The 22,409-nt window shown below is 39.5% G+C and overlaps 1 protein-coding gene across 22 annotated transcripts in view; it reads right to left on the bottom strand.

The window, feature by feature from the left end:
* Positions 1-21,887, bottom strand: part of ZNF148 (zinc finger protein 148) — a 135,391-nt gene extending 113,504 nt beyond the window's left edge. For 13 of the 22 annotated variants that reach the window (XM_081571691.1, XM_081571694.1, XM_081571685.1 and 10 more), the window contains exon 1: positions 21,726-21,887. The gene's annotated coding sequence lies outside the window, so the exon portion shown is untranslated. Of the gene's footprint in view, positions 1-7,301; positions 7,527-21,725 lie in introns of those variants that run through there. The other 9 variants (XM_081571688.1, XM_081571681.1, XM_081571693.1 and 6 more) reach the window with 2 other exon arrangements.
* Positions 21,888-22,409: the final 522 nt, after the last annotated feature.

Below are 22,409 nucleotides of genomic sequence, written 5' to 3'. Positions count from 1 at the left end.
AACACAAACACTTTTTAAAAGTCCATGGGGTTCCTCCAATTGAAAACAAATTTTAAAAAAAAGTGGAAAAAAAAAGTCCATGGGTCAAAGAAAAAATTTAAATATATACATAAAATGAATAAAAATAAAAACATGACATATTAAAATATGTGGGATGCAGCTAAATCAGTAGTTAGGAGGAAATTTTTAGCAGTAAGTGCTTACATTAGAAAAGAGAAAAGGTATCAAATCAATAACCTAATTACTTACAAGAAACTTAAAAAAAAAAAGCAAAATATAAATCCAAAGCAAGCAACAGAAAGCAAACAATGAAGAGCAGAAATCAATGAAATTCAAAATAGAAAAACAGAGAATATCAATGAAGCAAAAATTTTATATTCCTCTAACATCACTAACAAAAACAGAGACAAGACACAAATCCAATATTAAGATAGAAACAGGGCTATCACTAAGATCTTGCAGCGCTTTAAAAGATAATAAGGAAGACTTCCCTGGTGGCCCAGTGGTTAAGCTGCCACATTGTATATGCAGGGGGCCAGGGTTCAATCCCTGGTCACAGAACTAGATCCCACATGCCACAACTAACAGTCCACATGCGACACCAAAAAGATCCCACGTACCACAACAAAGATCAAAGATCCTGTGTGTCACAACTAAGACCCAGCACAGTCAAATAAATAAATATTAAGTAGTATTAATAACATGGGAATACTACAAATCAACTTTACACTTTTAAATTGGACACAGAAAAAAATGGAACAATTTCTCAAAATCACACAACCAAAACTAAACCAAAATGAAGCCAATAATCTAAATAATTCTATAACCAGTAAAGAAAAATTAATTAACTGACAAAGCAAAAAAATAATTCAAAGGAGAAAGGATAGCCTTTTCAACAAACAATGCTGGAACAAATGGGTAAAGAATCCATCCGCAATGCAGGAGATGCAAGTTCAATCCCTAGGTCAAGAAGATCCCCTGGAGGAGGGCATGACAACCCACTCCAGTATTCTTGCCTGGAGAATTCCATGGACAGAGGAGCCTGGCAGGCTGTGGTCCAGGGGGTCACAAAGAGTCAGATGCAGCTGAAGGGACTGAACATACATGCATGCACATGCCAAATAAAAGTCTAGGCCTAAACTTCACAACCACATACAAAAAATTATTTCAAAAAGGATGATGAACATAAACATAAAACTACATAATTTTTAGAATAAAAATTAGGTCTTCAAGACCTTAAGAAAATGTTCTTGGGCTTGGCACCAAAAGCATATTCTGTAAAAATAAATAAACAAATAAATAAACCAAACTTCATCAAAATCAAAAACATGCTGCTGCTGCTGCTAAGTTGCTTCAGTCGTGTCAGACTCTGTGGGACCCCACAGATGGCAGTCCACCATGCTCCCCCATCCCTGGGATTCTATGAAACGATGCTCATCACTGCTAATTATTAGAGAAATGCAGTCAAAACTACAATGAAGTACCACTTCACACCAGTCAGAATGGCCATCATTAAAAACCATACAAATAAATGTTGGAAAAAAGGGATCCTTCTCACACTGTTGATGGGAATGTAAATTGGTGCACCCATTATGAAAAACAGTATGGAGCTTCCTCAAAGAATTAAAAACAGAGTCACCATATGATCCAGCAATACTACTCCTGAGCATATATCCAGACAAAATTATAATTTGAAAAGATTAATGCACCCTTATGTTCATAGCAGCACTATATACAACAGCCTAAACATTGAAGCAACTTAAATGTCCATTAACAGATAAATGGATAAAGAAGATGTGGTATAGATACACAATGGAACACTACTCGGCCATTAAAAAAGAGTGAAATAACACCATCTGCAGTAACATGGATGAAAAGTGAAAGTGAAAGTCACTAAATCGTGTTCAACTCTTTGCCACCCAATGGACGAAACAGCCCATGGAATTCTTCAGGCCAGAATACTGGAGCAGGTAACTATCCCTTCTCTGGTGGATCTTTCCAACCCAGGGATCGAATCCAGGCCTCCTGCATTGCTGGTGGATTTTTTACCAGCTGAGCTACCAGGGAAGCCCATAGTTACACAATGGAATACTACTAAGCCAGAAAAAAGGAATGAAATAACACCAATTGCAGTAACATGGATGAACCTAGAGATTATTATATTAAGTCAGAAAGAGAAAGACAAATACCATATAATATCACTTATACATGGAATCTAAAATACAACACAAATGAACAGATCTACTTAACAGAAACAGACCCACTCACAGATGTAGAGAAAAGACTTGTGGGTTCCAACAGGAGGTGAAGGTGGAGGAGTGATGGATTGGGAGTTTTGGATTAGCAGATGCAAACCAGTATATGGGCTTCCCTGGTAGCTCAAGATAGTAAAGAATCTGCCGGCAATGTGGGAGACTCAGGTTCAATCCCTGGGTCAGGAAGATCCCCTGGAGAAGGAAATGGCTACCCACTCCAGTATTCTTGCCTGGAAAATTCCAAGGACAGAGAAGCCTGGCAAGCTACAGTCCCTGGGATCACAAAGAGTTGGACATGACTGAGCTACTAACAACCAGTATATATAGGATGGATAAACAAGACAAAGTCCTACAGTCTAGCCCAGGGATATTCAATATCCTGTGATAAACCATAATGGAAAAGAATATGAAAAAGAATATATAACTGAGCCACTTTGCGATACAGCAGAAATTAACACGACATTGTAACACAACTATACTTCAATAAATTTTCTTTTTTCCTGAAAATGTGACCTGTGAAAGACCTCTCAAGCTGTAGAAATCTCTGCAAACCATATATCTGACAAAGGTCTTATATATGGAATATACAAAGAACTCTTGAAGCTCAAAAATGTTTAAAAAAAAGATTAAAAAATGAAAAGATATGAACAGACAAGCAAGTACATACAAAGGTGTTTAATATCACTAGCCATTAGAGAATGCAAATTAAATCTACAGTAAAATATCACTATACACCCATTAAAACAGCTAAAATAAAAAATAACAATATTGATGAACACTGACAAGGATGCAGAAAATGTCTCATACACTGCTGGTAGGAATGTAATATGTAATGTAATATGGTACACCACACTGAAAAAACAGTTTGGAAATTTCTTATAAAACTAAAGCATGCAAGTGTATGCATGCTCAGTGAGTCGTGTCCGACTCTCTGCAACCCCATGGGCTATAGCCCGCCATGGGATCCCATGTAGCTCAGTCCATGGGATTTCCCAGGCAAGAATACTGGAGTGTTGCCACTTCCTTCTCCTGGGCACCCAACCCAGGGATCGAACCATCATCTCCTGTGTCTCCTGCATTCCAGGCAAATTTTTTAACCACTGAGCCACATCCTTTCCAATTCAACCCAAGAAGCTCACTCTTGGGCATTTATCTCAGATTACTGTATATAAATAAAATCCTATATATGGGGACTTCCTTGGTGCTCCAGTGGTTAAGACTCCATGCTCCCAATGCAGGGGGCAAAGGCTTACTCCCTGGGCAAGGAACTAACACCCTGCATGCCTCAGTCTAAAAAAAAAAAAACCCCGTATATGAATGTACATAATCACTTTATCATTAATAGCAAAATATTGACTATACCAAAAGTCCTTCAACAGATTAATGGTTAAAAAATGTATTAATATATCATTATAAACCATTCTTGAAATGACAAAACTATAGAGGTGGAAAACAGGTCACCAGGGGACAGGGAGGGGTTTTGGGGTAGGATGCCAATATAAAGGGTAGCAAAAGGGATTTTCTTTGGGGTAATGGAATAGTTCTGTAACTTCACTGTTGTGGCAGCTTCATCAAGTTATATATAAGAGAAAATCACAAAGAACTATAAATCCACAAACGAATTAGGATTAAAAAATGGTGAGATAAGACAGCCAGTGGGAACTTGCTATATGACACAGGGAGCTCAACCTGGTGCTTTGTGACAACCAAGAGAGGTGAGATGGGGTGGGAGGTGGGAGGGAGCCTTAAGAGGGAGGGGACATATGTATACCTATGGCTGATTCATGCTGATGTATGGCAGAAACCAATTCAACATTGTAAAGCAATTATCCTAAATAACTAACTTTTTTAAAATGCTGAGAACTGATTACGTTTGGCAATTTCTATAACAGTAATGTATTAATACCAATGTCAATTTCCTAATTTCGATGTCTTATTAGACCTTTATAAGATGTCATCACTGGGGGGAAGCTGGGTAAAAGATACACAGGACTCCATTATTTGCAACTTTCTATGAGTTTATAATTATTTTAAATTAAAGTATTTTTAAAAATTACATGAGTTGAGAGACAGGGTGCAGAAGCACAGATGAAATAAGACTGTCCATTAATTGCTAACTGTTGAGGCTAGTCACTGGCATACAGCAGTTCATAAGAATGCTGCATTTTTTATCTTTTTAAATTTTTCATAATAAATGGTTAACGAAAATATAAGATGCCATATATCAAAACATTAACAGCAGTGTATTCCAGTTAGTGATTTTATTCTTTTTGCTAAAAACATTCAAAATTTTTCTGTAAAATAAATTTTTTAAATAAAACAATTCTTTTAAAATCTTTGTTCATATTGGTCTTCTGTCCCACTTGTTTTTCTCATTTTTTAAAAAGCAGCACCACAGAAAACATTTTTTAACTTAAAAAGAACTCCATATTTCTTCCTCCAACAATACAGCACTTAATTTGAAATACCCAATTTAAATCTAAATATCCAATTTATATTTCATCCAATTGCATTTCACCTGAAAATTCCAGTATCTTTTTCTAAAATTAACTGAAAGAATTTTGCTAAAATAGATTTACAATCAGTACAATAACTGATCATTATAGTACAATCCTCATAAAACAAATGTCTAAATTCAAGACACCCTAGGACATTTTAACAATTCTAGTTGGCTTACTCCCTGGTCAGGGAACTAATATCCTGCATGCCTCAGTCTAAAAAAAAAAACCAAAAAACCCCTGTACATGAATGTACGTAATCACTTTATCATTAATGGCAAAATACTGACTATACCAAAAGTCCTTCAACAGATCAATTTGCATCTGCAATACTGCCAACGATATCCTAATTAACTCCAAATTGTTTTTAAATTGTATGTGGCCTTTTTTAATTTTTCAAATTTTTTTTTTAAAAAGAAGATGCTGAAAAGTTTACAACGGTTAACAAAACCATGCTGAAGAATTCAACAACGTGGGAATATGAAAAAGTAACAATGATTTAGTGAATATTGAGATTCTCATGATGCAGTTTTAAAAATTTTAATTATTTAAATTTATCAACGAAACATTATAAAATACCATTTCCCTCAGTAATAATTAAAATTAATTTTAATTAAGTAAATTAAAATTAAATTATATTAGAAATAACAAGACCTGAGCTCTTCGTATCTGTAGGACCTTGGGTAAGTCACAATCTCTCTGAAACTGTTTCCTTATCCACATACTCAGAGTCATACTTGTTAATCTTTCAGCTCCAAAACCCTATTAACTGGTGCTCTAAAATATACTTCATAACCTCTGACCCATGATCATTCTAATGACAACTCTAAGAAAAAATTTATAACAGATGTGATATAGAGATACCAATTACATGACAAATTATAAGTAGAATATCATCCACAATAATTAAATCAGGGCTTCTCAACATCAACACTACTGACACTACACTGGATAATTCTTTGTTGTGGGGGTTATTATATGCGTTGTAGGATGTTTAGTATCTACCCACTAGATAACAACAGAATCCCCCAGCATGTCAACCAAAAATGTCTTCAGACATTGCCAAAACCATCTCTCATGGAGAACTGTATTAAGATTAAAATTTTCCAGGGTTCTTTGGACATGAGAAGCAGGAAGAAGAGAGAATGTTTCTGTGACACAGGAGGAAAAGTATAAGGAAAGGCTAGGGATGAACAAAACAAATCATAGCTAGCAATTATAATGAAAATAGCAATACAGAAAGCTGAGGAGAAAATTCACAGGTATTCCATCAGGACCTTTGTAAGCATCTTCAATAAAGACTGCTGAAGATTTTGTTACTCAGAAATTAATGAAATTAACATATTTCCTCTTCTCCCTAGCATTTATGAGGCTAACCATCCTCAAGTTACCAACTATTCTTCAACCACTGAGAACACCCACTTGAAAAACACATCCCCCACAGTTAAATATAGTAAGTATCTATGTTTTAATCAAATGTAAATATGCTACAAATGCCATGAAAAGCAACAGGAATATCCTCAAATCCTTTATGTACTTAAAGAATGGAGAAACTACATACATCTAAGCGCTACAGAGATTAAACGTTCACACACTCCCTTTCTGGCTCTTTAATACTTAGTATAAAATCAACTCGGCCATATTTTCCACCAAACAGACAAATACCCAGTTTCCTTCGTCTATTCTTGGATAGGTCACCAGACTGGGAATAAGAGACCCAGAGTCTATTCCCAGCTGCAAACAGACTGGTAATCTCAAGCAAATTATTCACTCAGGTTAAGGTTCTACACACATATCACGCTGACAATACTGAAAATCTGCCCAGAAACAAGCACTGAGAAACCTAGGACTTCTTCCTGCACCCAAAGGACAACTGCAAACGTATTTTTAGATTTCTTAAATCTAAAAATCTGAATAGGATTTTATTTATAGCAACATTCAACATACTTGAAATTTCAAAACTGTGTGGTGCCTTTATCATTGCCCTTTGTAAAATTAGTAAGAAACGCTCTTTTTAAAATCACACCATGCCCAACCGTGTAAAACTCTATATGCAAACTACACCAATCATAACTTGTGTAAAACAAACAAAAAAAGCTGTTTTTAACGCAAGCTCTTGGGAAGAGCTTTAACTTTTTCATTTCCTAACTTTTATCTAGTCTCCGACACAAGTAATTCTTTCCTGGCACTGTAAAAAGTGCTTTACGAAGTCTGGAGAGACAAAGTGTGCCCTACAGCCTAATTCTGGAAAGGCCTTTAGGACTGTTCTTACCACTAAACATGCAGGTTTTAGTAGCGCGACCAATATACGGATAGATACAAGCGTACATTTTTCTGCTCTTGATACCAAGTAAAAAAAAGTGTCTAGCAGACCCAAGTTACCCGTCTGACCTTTTCGCACACCGTAAAACTGTAAACACAATACAGTACAATATAAGATTTGTAAAAAAAAACAACACAGGGTTAGGACCGAAAGGAGGGTGTCAATTAACGTTCGTCGGCCCCCGCTGTCAGGGAGACACTTGTTAGCCGCCGAGAAGTCACTCACAAAGTTTGCCATCTCGCTGGGGGAAGGGGCCCGCACTGCGCCGCGGGCCCCGACCCGGAAGACGGGTGTCTGCAAGGCCCCACCGCCCGCCGAGGCCCGGGCGCGCCAGCCACCCCAGCAGGAAAAGCCCCGGCTTCTCGGCCCCCCTCCGCCGCCTCCCTGCCCACGGGCGCACTCACGCACGCGCGCGCACTCTCACTCCCGTACACACAACAAAAGGAAGCCGTGCGAGCCGCGTGCGGAGTTTGCTCGGGCGCTCAGGGAAGCCCCTCCTCCCGGCCCCCACCGCGCCGCCCCGGGCCTGCTCGCTCGCTGGAGCGCCCCCCGAGGGCCCGAGGGTGCGCGGATCCCCGAGGCCAGAGTCCCACCGGCCCAGCCCGCCTCAACTCCGCTCGGCCGCGCTCGCAGGCAGCTGCGGCGGCTCCGGGCCCACCATGCGCGGAGCTCCGCCTGCCGCTGAGCCGAGCTCCGGCGAAATCCCGCGCGGGCGAGCCTGGGCTCCCAACAGGAGGGCTAGGAGGGCTCCTGGCTTCCCGGGTTTCTTAAGAAATAAAACTATTACACTGAATTATCGTTGGTAAAAGTCCCCCTCCCCACCGAACCACTATCAAAAGTAGTATTTAACACAACATTCCTTACAATAAATCTTTTCCAGTAACCTCTTCTTTAATCCTTCCTTTTAACTCTTCCACATCTAGTTTACTCCTTTTACTTCTCCCTTGCCTTCCTGTTTTCAACCTATGAGCTGCGTTTTCTCAAAAGAATTATCTTCCCTAAACCGTCTTTTCAATTTTACCCTTTTGTAATTTACTTTTCTAGTAATAACAAGCTTTCTCCTAAATCCCTTCCATTACATCTCCCACTTACCTACACAAACTTCTCCACAAATACCTTCTTTAATTTTTATCAACATCTACCAAATCAATTCATAAATAACTTTCTCAGGCACTGCATTTTTTGTTTGATCCTACAATCCCTCAAAGCTAACATCCCCCAACTTAACACACAAATTTGCCCCAAATGGCCCTCAAATTTTGTGAAACTGTGCCCAGACAGGCCACCAAAGTCACTGAAAAATCTACTTCCTAAACATACCCCTAATAACTATCTTTCCAACTACTCTCTACCAATTCATTTGAATCACTCACCATATTTATTTCCCCAAAGACTCCAATTATAGAACCTAATGAAATTAACACATTATCTCTATCATTATATGTATCTACATATGCAGGTGTGTATGTATGTGTTGACAAGTATACAGGGCACCCTGCAAAACAGCAACTGTGTATTTCATTCTAATCCCTTATATATTGGATCCTCTCAAATTTACAAGGAAAACTCCTTCACAGGAACCAAGATTTTCAGGTATCCAAGCCCTATCTTGTGAAGTCATTTATCTATGTTAAATTAATTTATCACTTTAAAACATATTGTCTCCATTTCTACTATAACCATTCCTAACACCTTAAGACATCCATCATTGGTCTAACCCATACAATCCACTCAAAGACTCAGAACAAACCCCCACTCGCCAAGGCCCAGTGATGTCTAAGGCAGGTCCTAGAAACAATTCTAGACCATTGGCAGATTATAGTAAAGTTGTGAATTGAACAAGTGATATCCTTGGGCCATCTTAGGCCTTCAAAGCTCTGGGTGGTCTCCATAGGTTCTTCATTATTAGATTTGGTGACTTACTAAATGTAGAAATAAGAGAAAAAGGCTGAATGACCCAGAGCTAGATTCTGAAACTAATTCTGAGGCAAAGCTGCACTAGGATGGAAAACCAATACTATATTTCAAACCAACACTATATTTGTCATATTTTTCTCACTGCCACTAAATAAGCTCTCTCTTGTCTGGCTGAGTTGCACTGCTGTGCACCTGAAACTATCACAACTTTGTTAATCGGCTATACTCCAATATAAAATAAAAAGTTAAGTAAATAAATAAACACGCTCTCTCTTCATGAAACGCAAAGGAACATCAAAAACCCTGATCTGAACAGGGAGGGTCAGGAAGTATTCTTTGCTCAGAGACTGAAAGATGAAAGAGTTCATTAACCATGTGAAGAATATAATGCAAATAGTAAGGATTTGAAGCATACAGCATTTTTCCCTTAATGGTTTAAGATGCCAATTACTGGGACCACAGCAAGATACTAATGGAGAATCTCTAAAAGCACAGTTAGGTAAGCACTTGAGAGTCAAGTCTTTGATAGTACAAGGGAAATGTTAACAGAAGACAAAGTCTGACAAAAATCAATTCTACTGTATAAAAGGACAAGCAAAAGTTTAAGAGCAAAGATGCAAGCCAAAACATTGAAGGCCTGGTCTAGGTCTTGTTCAGTCACTCAGTTGTGTCCATCTCTTTGCAACACCATGGGCTACAGCATGGAAGATGATGAAGGTTTCAAGCCCTGAGGTGATAATGCTGAAGATTTACAACAAAACAAAAAAGGAAGCAATGGTTCAGTTTTAGCTATATTTTGGTTTTGGAATTGGCAACACAGCTCCTCTAGAAATGTTCAATAAATGATAAATAATTAGAAATAAAATAGGAAACCATATTTAGAACCATGTATTTATATGCTCTCTCTTGTATGGCTGAGTCGTGTTGCTTTGCACCTGAAACTATCACACCTTTGTTAATGGGCTATACTCTAAAATAAAAAGTTACGTAAAAGTATTTTTTCAGATAATAAATGAAACGAGAAGACAGAGCAGACCAACTTCCTAAACACACTAAGAAATATATCAGATAAAAGTCACAGACAAGAAAAAGAAACTACAGAGCCACTTTAGATCCCTTAGGACACTTCCTTTTACCACCCACCCCATGTTTTCCATTTTATACCTGAACCTCTTTACATATACAAATTATCACCACACAATTTTTGCAGAATTGTGGTTTTTGAGGCACTCAAGCAGAGATCAAAAATCTCAATGTCTCTATCATTCATTATCTTTTAAAAAACAATTATACATGACATAGTATCTATCACCTTTATAATAACATCACAGATAGCAAGGACTGTCCTTACATGCACAGAGAAGGAATAGGGTTCTGGCTTTGTTTCCTAGGTGGAATTATTTTTTCTCATATTTTCTCTATTACAAGCTACTCACTGTCTTCTTCATCTTACTTATTCCTATTCAGGTCAACTCTGATCTCTCTCTTTTTTTATTTTTTATTTGAAGGATAATTGCTTTACAGGATTTTGTTGTTTTCTGTCAAACCTCAACATGAATCAGCCATAGGTATGTATACATCTATTCCCTCCCTTTTGAACCTCCCTCCCATGTCCCTCCCCATCCCACCTCTCTAGACTGATAGAGGGTCAACTCCAATCTCTTCATTCATTTCTATCCATTTACTAGCTTCTATCAGCTTGTCCATGTTCTATTGTCAATAAATTACTCCATGTCTTTTGACTTTCATATAAGTAACCTCCACCTCAGCTTTTTTTCCCCTTTGTCTCCTTTCTAATCCACAAATATCTCTCAGCTGAATTTATCTCAGTATACTACACATGAATGGTTACGATTTTGCAAGCATAATTTATTTATAAAAAACTTCAAGAAGGAGTGCATGTAACAAATCCATCTTTTTATCTCCATCCTTATGCTACAACAATTCAGATCACTACCATCTCTTATCCGGTTAGCCCCTCATCTTATCTCAAGTTTGGCTTTTCTCGGACAACCTACTTCACAGAACTTAGCTATCCATTCTTCCACTCCTTCAGCTTGATAAAAGCACCAATTGCTTTTTGTTCCCTAAGGCCACTCCCATTGGTCTATCACTAAAAAATCTCTTTGCAGTTCACATTACTCACTTAAACCATTCTATCTGCAGCATCTACCAAGCTCCAGAATGCCTCCCACCTCGCTCCCCACAAAGACTTCAGTCCTACTTTGTGCCACATTCAGCTACTATTCTCAGTGACCAAGGTGTTGAAGACCTTTCTGCACACTACACTGTGACCTTCCTCAACTCCTAAAACCTGCATCTGCACTTCAGCCACTTACACATATATACTGAAAACAGGTCATCATTTGGAACTGCAGTGCCACTAGGACTATAACTTTAGAGACTTTTTAACCACAACTACTTTATCTTCTAGGTCTACACTCGCTCTTCACCTCCTTCTGGCTTCACTTATCTCCCTACACAATTTAAATCTGTCCATCAACCATTTTAATACTGCCCTCTCCAGAATATCATGACTTCCCATTACATTCACCATGCATTTCCCCAAGGAAAGACAATCTTCACCATCTGTTTTTTCCACACCCACACACTGGGTGTTAAGCATCACCAGAAAGCTACGAAATCTTCTACAACTGACTTATTCTAAATACAACTCTCCATCTCATTGACTAATCCAAATCATTTTCATATTTAAATCCTTAATCTCATCAAGTAATCTCTTCCATAAAATTCTCTCAGATCACAATTTCTCCACCTGTAATCAAATCCTCTTTATAGCTTCTAAAATGCTGTATCTTTTCATCCATCTGTTACTTCATGCCTTCAGTTTTGGAAGAAGAGTTGTTCCTCCTTCTTAAAATAAACTTAAGACAATTCCTATAGCTGATGCTTCCATATTCTCCCAACTCACTCAGTCCTTTAACCCTCTGGACCCTGGTCTCCAAACTACTCTCTTGAAGACCAAAAAAATTCCATGTACCAAATCCTATGGCTCACCACCCAAGTTCTTATTCTTTTGACAATGACACTTGAACTACCTCCTTTGATTTAAATCACTGTATCATAGGATTCTGGGGCTTCCTAGGTGGAGCTAGTGGTAAAGAATCAGCTTGCCAATGCAGGAGACAAGAAGAGGTTTGCAAGAGACATGAAGAGGCGTGGGTTTGATCCCTGGGTCTGGACGATCCCCTGGAGAAGGGAATGGCTACCCACTCCAGTATTCTTTCCTGGAGAATCCCATGGACAGAGGAGCCTGGCAGACAACAGTCCATAGGGTAAAAAAGAGTCAGACACAACTAAAGCGACTGAACATTCACGCATGCACACACAACACGGAATTCTACTCCGGTCTCTCTGGTTGCTTCTTCTGTCTCCAACGACTACTAGTCCTCTTTTTAGCCCAAAGAATGGGTCTTTTCCCAAGTTCTGTCCAGGAGCTCTCTCTAGTTCTCTGCCTCTTAGGGTTTCATCCCTTACTGCTGTTTCTACATTTCTCTCCTCTTATGGATACCTTCCCCCAGCTCCCCAAAATGATCTTTAAACCATTACCTTCTGCTACAATCTACTCTATTCCTGAGGAATTAGAATACATAATTATTGCTTTTAAACTAAATTCTTCAATGATTGTTTCAAATTACATTTCAATCATTAGTCCAGATAGTTTTATAGCCATCAACACCCTATCAAACACAGAGTTAGTAGCTTCAATTATCAACTGTACATACATATTCCCAAATCTCCACTGGAACTCTTCTCAGCTGGAGCAGTATTTTTAACTCTAGCTAGACAATACCCTTTGGATACTTCCACTGGTGCCTCACACACTGGTCAATGTGTCTTAAAACCAAAGTAGCCATTCTTCCCCACCAACATGGTTCTGCTAAGGGATATAATAATTTCTTTTAACGACACCACCATGCTTACAGTCACCCAAATTAAAAACCCTGGAGTTCCCCTTTTCTTTTTCTCCACCGTTTCCCAGAAGCCCTTTTGCCATCAAGCCCTTCAATTCTTTCTTTCAATTATTTCTTACATGGCTCCCTTTCTTTTACTCCATTACCACCATCCCAACTTTGACTCTCAATACTTCACACTTCTGTCACAGCCTTCTTTGTCTTCTAGTTACTAGGGTCTCTTCATTGCAAAAAAACAGAAACAAACAAACAGGTCACCAGATTAACACTCTTAAACCCACTCAAAAATCAATGGTTCTCCATTACATACTGAGTCAAGTTAAATCTCTCTATATTTCCAAAAAATAGAAACTACTCAAATTTTCAATAATTATGGAATGGATAAACACACTGGTATATTCACATAATGAACCCCACAGAGCAATGAAAAAGAATGAATCTCACAGTCATATGGTGAGCACAGGAAACCAGATACAGAAGTATGATTCCCCTAATATGAAAACATACAAACCTACTCTGTGTGACAGAGGTTAGTATAGTAATTACTTTTGGTTGAAGGCGGCATAAACTTAGAGGAGACACATGAGGAAACCTTCTGGGATGTTGAGAATGTTTATATTGAACTGGGTGATGATTACATAAATGTAAACCTAAGAGGAAAAATTAAACTGTACTCTTAAGATTTGAGCATTCTATATAAGTCATTTCTCAACAAATTTTTAAGAACCACTTCAGCCTGGATATTTAGATATTTACTTAACTTTATTTTCCTCCATTCATCAACATGAACCCTAAATTCCAGTTCATATAGACCACCAATTACTTAATATATCCAGAATTTTTCTATCAGTCATATCACTTCTTTCTGGAGTGCCAACCCTCACCATCATGCCTACTATAATCTTATTTACCCTTCAAGCTCTAAACTATGTACCAATTCTTCACAAAGTTGAACCTGCCATAGTACTTCTGTCACAGACAGATGTGTACACAATTCTGTTCCAGGACAAACTCTTGAAGAATATGAACATGTTTATGTCATATATAAATGTGTATCCTTCACACAGCCTACCATAGAACCTTGCCCACAGTAAGTATATAAAAATATTTCCTGACTGAGTAAATCCTGGCAGACCATCAAAAGCACCCTCCAATCTAACCCCTCCTTCTCAAACCCATCTATCACTGTCTTTACTCACAGTTCATTCCTCGGCTTACCTATTTAATCATTCAACAAACAACTGAGAACCTACTCATGCAAGAAACTGTATGTATTCCAATGTACCCCACCAAACTATCCAAAGATGTAATCCAACTGCAGTTGCTGCCTTTTACATCTTTCCCCAACTCTAATTTCCTAGTCATCTTCCCTTTTCTCTCCATCCAATCACATCTCACACCCTCATTTATAATCCACCTGTTATCAAACTAATTCAAGCCCTTCTTAGTTTCTCCTGTAGCCTCCAAACTAGGCTTTCCTCACCTCCAGTCATACTCTGCCACCACACTGTCCCCAATCTATCTTGTGTGGTATAGCTATTATCAGATTAAGATATCTAATATACAGTCCTTTATTCACTTCTCTACTCAAAAAAGTTCAATAGCTGTACACTAATGATATATGTTAGCATGCTTTAAATCCTAGATTAACCTACCTTAATCTTCAAACCCTCACAATAACCCTTGCCACAAGGTGTAATGATTATCAATTTCCTGATGAGAAAACTGGGTCTCAGAAAGGAAGTAATTCTCTCCACAACCATAGTGGAGGTAAACAGAAAGGCCAAGACTAAAACCTAGCTTATTTGCTTAACAAGCACAACACTATGTCATATCAAATACAAACTACTTGGCTTAGCTTTCAAGGCCATCCATTTTCAACTCAACCCCAACTGAGCCTTCCTACCTTATGCCATACTCATGAACTCTTCATTACAAATTACAGGTTATGATCAATTAATTCATCATGAAATCAGTTTAGTAGTGACAGCCATCTTTTTTCTTTTTAGTCAAAGAGAACAACAGAAAACATACAGTGCATCCAACATGGTAAGGACAGTTACTGTTATTGAAATTTTGTGTTCTAAATATGCACACATTCATACATGCATATATTAGGTGAGGATGTGAAACATTTTCCTCACTGTGGACCACAGTGAAAAAAAAAAAAAAACTAAAACCAACTCACTCTTCTCCACATCTCCTTCACTTCTCACCGCCACGTTTTTGCTTCTGTTAATTCCTCAGGTTGGAATGTTCTTTCTAGTAATTTCTGCCAGTCAGAATCCTATTTATCCCTTCAAAGACTAGCTAAAATGTCACTTCTATGCTATTAAATGCAGTCCCAGGCTTTCCCTTAATCAAATGTTTTTTCCACCTTTTAACTTTAGTAACATTTGGTACTTTTCTCCTAATACATTTGTGATCATAGTGTGTAGTCATCTGTGCTCAAGTCTAGCCCCCTCTATTAGAATTAAATCCCAAAGGATTTATCCCTGATTTTATCTAACAATGCTTTTGCACATAACAAATGTGCATTATCTGTTGACTAAAGAAAACTCACCCCATTACTTTCTGAAACTTCAGTTATAAATCAACATCATAATTTCCACTACATTTCAAACTTTTGAAACTCTCATTGTTCAAAGTCTTATCATCTTCCTCCCAAAATCAGCCATTTCAAATAATCCTCTACTTTCAATCTTCTCTTGCTTCCCTTTAACCATAACCTGTCACATATCAATAACTTTTTTTTCTTTTAGAATCATATTTTCCATCAAATAACACCATTTCTTCTCCATCTGCTTATATTCCACTTTATTCCTAGTTCTCTAACATCCATTATCATTAAGACTTATCATTAAGTCTTACATTCTTTCCTTTTCTCGTCAACTAGACTTCAATTATTTCAATTCATTTATGGCGAACATATTTCTGTCAGCCTCATTAAATCCTTGTAGGAAAAGGCAGGTTATGAATAAACTGAAACAAACAAAATGTATAGACAGTTCAGATGAATTATCTCAGACACTCTCATTCATTCATTTATTCAACAAACATGTGTCTACTGGATATATGCCCTCAATTTTCTTGTTTCTTCTATTCTGTAATTCAGAAAGCAGCGCTGAGAAAAGCATTCAGGAAAATGCCAGGATGACAGAGCCAAGTTGACTCATTCTCTTCACTCACAGAGACCAAGTCATTTGTGGGGTACACAGGCTCAAAAAAAAGGAAAAACTAAGTTTTACTAGATACAGCTGAGAACAGACCCCATCCCCTCACAAGCTGTTCCAGGGAGCTCAAAATCTACCCAGTAAAGGTGAATCTGAAAAGGAACGAACCTTTAGGAGTAGCTAAAATGAAATAGGCAGAAAGCATTCAAACAAAAATAGATTCAGACTCTAGGTTCATTCTAGGGCTGCAAGAGAAATTTGGAGCAGTTTAGCTCCTCTCCTGAGATCTCTAAGGAATCTTTTCAAATGTCCAGCTAAAGTTTTGGACATGTAAATCCTCTCCCCAAACCTAAGCCAATATTCATTTCTCCATTCTCTGAACTCCTAAAGCAATTACTGTCTATAAAACTCATTTGGGAACTTAATCATAAACCATCTTGTAATGAACTGTTAACAAACAGAGCCAGAATTTATCTACATATTAAAGTCAGTGTGGTTACAATCTTCTTTAAAATAGTTACCTTGGGAGGCTACCACTTACTTATTTATTCACCTCCATCTATCCAACCTTCTGATGCACTTAACCAACATTCATCTAGTATTTACTGCCACTATTCAAAATATTTCCAAATTCCTCTTTGGGAGTATATTCCAAAGTTAATTAATAAGTCAACCAAGAAAATCATCCCCATTTCTGTGCTAACTAAATCTAAACCAAAATTATTTTTTAGTCACTCTATTTGATACTAACAGATCCTCAATATTTCTAAAAATCTAATCTTTCAAACTAAAAATATTTGTCCCATTAAGACCATTCAGAATAACACTATGCCGGTATTATTTGTAACTGTGCTATCCTAGAGCGATTATGAACTCCTACAGGATAGGGACCATATTTTACTCATCTTTATAGACTCCATCCCCTCAACAGCACATTACAAGTACTCAACAAATAAGTAAATTGTATAGAATGAGCTAGACATTAAATCAGAAAAGGTGTTCCAAAAACCTTTTGAATACTACCACTCAAAATGACTACCAAAATACACAAATTCTCATTTGGAGGTATACTTTTGATATTTGTTTTAAAAAATCAGTTTTCTGAAAGAACTGAGGGTTGTGGGGAGAGAATAGAGGATTGCTGGAGAGAGATGGGAGGAATGTGGGAGAAAAACAATTGTGTGTGGAACAGCAACGTGGGCTTCCCATGTGGCTCAGTGATAAAGAATTTGCCTGCCAATGCAGGAGCCACTGGAGATGCAGGTTCGATCCCTGGGTCTGGAAGATCCCCTGGAGTAGGAAATGGCAACCCACTTCAGTATTCCTGCTGGGAAATCCCACGGACAGAAAAGCCTGACAGGCTACAGTCCATGGGGTCTCAAAGAGTCCAACACAGCTGTATGATTGAGCACACAAGCATGAGCATTGTGGAACAGAACAGGAAATCTGGAGAAAGAAAGGGTAATTTGTGAAGGAAGGAGTAATTGTGAGAGTGACAAGAAAGACACTGAATTTGGGGATACATGTGGAATTGTAAGAGAGATGGAGATTCTGGGAGGAAAAAGAATAGTGGAAGGGACGGGGATTTTAGAAAAGAATAGGGAATTGTGGTAGGGGGAGAAAAAGTCAATTTTCTGAAATCTTACACTGTTATGGGATTAGTTCACAACTGTATTTCTCCCTCTAAAAGAATAAAAATACCATAAATTCCTTGAGGGTAGAAACCTCATCTAACACTTTTTTATTAAATCCCCAAAATGAATTAGACAGATTCTTAAAACAGCTAAAGATCTCTAAGCAGTCATTTAGGCCTGAGGTAAGAAAATCAAAATTAAACCAGCCTCCAGCTCTAAACCAGATTTACTCAGATTAAACTAGCTTCAAATTAGAAGAGAACCTTTGGTCCCACCCATTAGGTGTTTCTGCAGCACTATTACAGTTCCATTCTAATCCATTCTGTTGTCTTCCCTTAAATCTAAAGGCCTTCCCCAGTCAGAGAGCCCTTTGTTCTTCACTACCTCCAATACACACTCTCACATACACACACATACACAATTTTGTCTGTAATAGTCACATAGTGCTCGGCAATTTCACAGTCCCACTACTAACAGTAAGGTGAATCCTACTTTCTATCAGTCATTCAACAAGTACTTAAGCACTTAAGAATCAAGCTGTTGTGAATTTTCCCAGAAATTAAAGAAAGTGTCAGCTCTAGAGCAGGTTACAATCTAGCTACTATTTGCAAAACAAACAGAAAATAACTACCATAAACAAACACAAGATTTAGCACTATAGAATCAACATGTGAATGTTGTTCTTATTCAACATGTAAGGAGGAGTCTCAAGAGCTAGGGTTACTTAAAACAAGACTCTTAAAAAGGGGAGCAAGACCTTTCTATACTCCCGATATCTGTCACTCTGACTCGGGAAAGTTGAACCTCATACCAAATTTCAAAAACCAACATTTCAAGAATCTACCACAATATATGAGCAGCATGCTCTTTCCCACCATATTCCCAATATTAGTGACTTAAATATGCTAATTTTCTTAATGACTGTCACAAATCTCTCTCACCACTGTACTTTAAATCTCCTTCAGAGCCACCTATATCCAAATGTCTTGAGAATTCTTTACCTTTTCTTCAGCCTCCCACAAAATTATCACCATCTCCACCATAACCTGTCCCTCATCCTCCTCTCCCTCTTACCAATTTCCCCATCCTCCAGCTGACAAAAAAGAAACACATAATCACACCAATCCATTCTTTCCTAAAAAACATAAGAACACCACCAAAGCCTGGAAAGAATAATCAGGGATCGTTTTAATCCATTCCCAGATTCCCCACACTAAAACTCTCCAGAAGACTGTCAAAGAATTCTGCACTGCTGACCTGGTAACTACTTTCAAGATGAACAACTATCATTGCCAAGCAACTCCCCCTCCTCATCTCTAAGCAGCAACACTTAGGCTGCAAAGATGCTGTTTCCTACAACCTAGTCTTTCCTGAAGGTCCACCAATCTAACTTCCCTTACTCATCCCACCCAGTTTTTCCAGTATAATTTTAAATGTTTTTTTCTTTAAGAATATTAAATATATAAGACATCAAATTAAAAAGCTAAAATAATAACTATCAAAGTTTGAAAAGGAGGAGGAAAAAGAGGATAATGGCAATGACAAATCCTTTCTACTCATAGTAAGAATAAGCAGTCTCTAGACTCCTTTTTAATGTCACTTTGATCAGTCAAGAAATAAGAATACATACATATTACCTGGAGACCTAGAGAAAAGCATGGTAAGAACTACAAAAATTAATGCTTAGAAGCAGTCTCTGGAAAGTGGGGCTGTGATGGACAGGTGAGACAGGGGTTACTGCTTTTCATTATAAGCTCCCTCAGGACAATTTTTAAAATTATGTTTATGTATTATTTTATATAATTTAATGAGAGAAAACAATGATATACTTTATTTAAATCCATTAAACTTACAAAAACTAAAAGAACTGATAATATATAGTGCCAGTGAGGGGAAAGGAAACAGATCTTCTCATACTATGATGACAATAAAAATGGGTACAACCTACTATGTAATATATTGAAACCCTTAAAAAGAACGAATAACTCTAAATGTACTGACATACAAAGTTTTTCAAATCTTTTAAAAATAATCCTGAATTATTTCTACAAAAAATTTTTTAATAAAAGCTCCTCTCTACTCAAATGTTAAAACTGTATTCTCCTTTAGAGTTATTTCCTAAAAGAATGAATGACTGAATTTTCCCATCCCTCCCCTAAATTTCTATCTTCCCCTTTAATCCCCCATCCTCTATATCCATAAAAGGATTTTTTCATACTACTCTCTCCTCAGCTTAATTAATATTACCATGTAATGAGTATATAGTCTTTAATAATATAAAAGGTGAATAATTTTCAGATAAATTTTAAGGGTATGGTTTTAGCCAAGGGTTCCCTCTTGGAAACCCAGTCTGGTGTGAGCTCAGCAAACCCAATAGCCTGGGTACATTTCCTGATAGGGAAATGCTAATATTCCCTCCAACCTCGCTCTAGAATCACCCAGTCTCTTCAGGTTCCCCTAGGCTTCAAAACAGCCAGTTCTGACCTCCTTGCAACTTCTTAAGACCAAAACAGATATATACTCATCCTCCCTTCTGCAGGCGCACACTTTGTACGCTGATGCATTTTCTTCAATACCACCATGCCTCAGTGAGAGTATACATTCAGGAACCGTGAGTGAAAAGATCTCCAACCAGGAGAGAGGAACCAATAACCGGGTTATGGAACCAATCCTGTCAATCAGACTAATCTGAGCTACAAATGGGGCCTCCACAAAGAAGGGCCACCAGGCATGGACTCTCCCCACAATTAATTATAACCCTGTGTACTGCAACCCAAGCTGAATAATATGGCAACAGTTCTCTTGGACCAGATAAGCTGGGCAGTGAAGAAGAAAACCGCCAAGTCAAGTAATTTCCATTCCAGCATCTGCCAGTAGTGCTCAGTTCACCCAGCCACTGGTAAGTGATAATATTTCAAAACTGCTAAAATCTAAACCCCGTGGCCTAGAGAATGCCTATAGGCCAGGCGTCTTCTTAAGGTCTGCTTCAGAGATTCTCAGATTCGCTGGTGCAGTTCTAAAACGTCTCAGACCAAACTACAGACTAAGGTCTCATTCTTAGTGACCCCCAACCACTGTCAGTACCCACACTTACCAGATGTCATCTTACAGGAGAGCCCAAACAGGTTCGGAACTAGGCCATCCTGGCCCATCTGGAATAACTCTTTAGTCTTTGGACCAACATTTACTAATTCTGCTACATCTGTCTATTCTATCATGCATTCTCTTCATATTCTCTGGTATTAAACACTCCCTCTTGCTTCAAACCTACCCTTTCTATTCAGGGAAACTCCTCATATCCCTTCTTTCCTTTCCTTAGAAACGCTTGAGTTCTTTCCACAACGAAATACCTAATGTATCTACACAATGAACACCCCCCGGAATCCTCAAGACTCCTCCACAGCCGCCCCCTGCATTCCTCCACCTACCCGGCATCTTCCCCTCCGGCCTCTCTCCTAGTGCACGCTCCCACTACGCTTCCTGCAAGGATTCCCTTTTCTCCAACCCCTGCCCTTCCCTCTCCCAAAGAACACATTCAGGCAGCAACAGTGACTGAGGCCTGCGGTGCATAAAGCACTGCACCAGGCACGGCAGACAGAGACCTGGTGTCTCCCTAGGCTTTTCACACCCACATCCAGCACCCTCGGGCCACCCCGTGCAACCATCCCACCTCCTTCCCTACCTCTGACACCCGCTTCAGGCCTCTGAGGCTGCCTTCTCGCTTCAACCACCCCCGTCATTATCCTTTCTCAACCCCCCAACCCACCATCCGCGCCCTGCTTCCTCCCGTCCCCCAACCAGCTCCTGCGTTTCCCTCGGTCTTGGCCGGTCCCGGAGCCACCCCCAGCCTCGCCACGGCTCGCTCCCCCCGGGGGTCAGGCCGTTACCGCCGCGCGCTCCCCCCGCGCGCCGCCCCCTCCCCCTCCCTCGCCCTCCCTCGCCCTCCCTCGCCCTCCCCCGGGCCCGGGCCTGCCAGGCCGAGCGCTTTACCGCGGGCGGGCGCCGAGTCGCGCGGTCACCGACTGCAGGCGGCAGCAGCTTCAACCTTTCTAGGGGCCTTGAGAGGAGGGGAAGGGGGGAGGGGGAAGAACTTTTGCTGTGGCAGCTTCGGCAACAGCTCCCACCCCTGCGCCTTTCTCCTCTTCCTCCCCCTCCTCCTCCTCCTCTTCCTCCTTCTCTTCTTCCTCCCAGAGCAGTAGAGACGCAGACATGCCGCGTCTAGAGCGCCGCCGCGGTCGCCGCCACTGCCGGCGCGGTGCATTGTGGGAAGCCCCGCACATGGGAAGCGTTCCGCGGCGCCCGCCCTCCTTGGGTCGGGGAACAGGCTGAGAAGACCTAGCGTGGCTTCGATTCCAGCGCCTGCGTGTCACCAGACCGGCGTGGTCCGGGAAGCTGGCCCTGAGCTGCAGGGTCCCTTCGGGCTGGACCCAGAAAGAAGGCAATTTGAAAAAGATCAGAACTGAGGAAATGTCTTTGAGATGGGGGCCTGGCTTCAGTATAAATCAGTGCCTAACTCCCTGAGACGTGGAGGACTCAGTGGTCGGGTGCATTTCAGGCCCAGGGCAAAGGAAGGGGCGGATGGGGACCCAGGTGAAAGGGTTATCTATCAGAATTTGGGGGCTTTTTCGTTTCTCCTCTCTTCCCCAGCCCTCTCCGCTGTGACCCCCAGTCGTT

This window comes from Giraffa tippelskirchi, chromosome 2, assembly GCF_054371585.1.
Source record: "Giraffa tippelskirchi isolate mGirTip1 chromosome 2, T2T-mGirTip1v1.2.pri, whole genome shotgun sequence".
NCBI classification, from domain to species: domain Eukaryota; kingdom Metazoa; phylum Chordata; class Mammalia; order Artiodactyla; family Giraffidae; genus Giraffa; species Giraffa tippelskirchi.
This window is presented reverse-complemented; position numbering and strand designations above follow the sequence as displayed.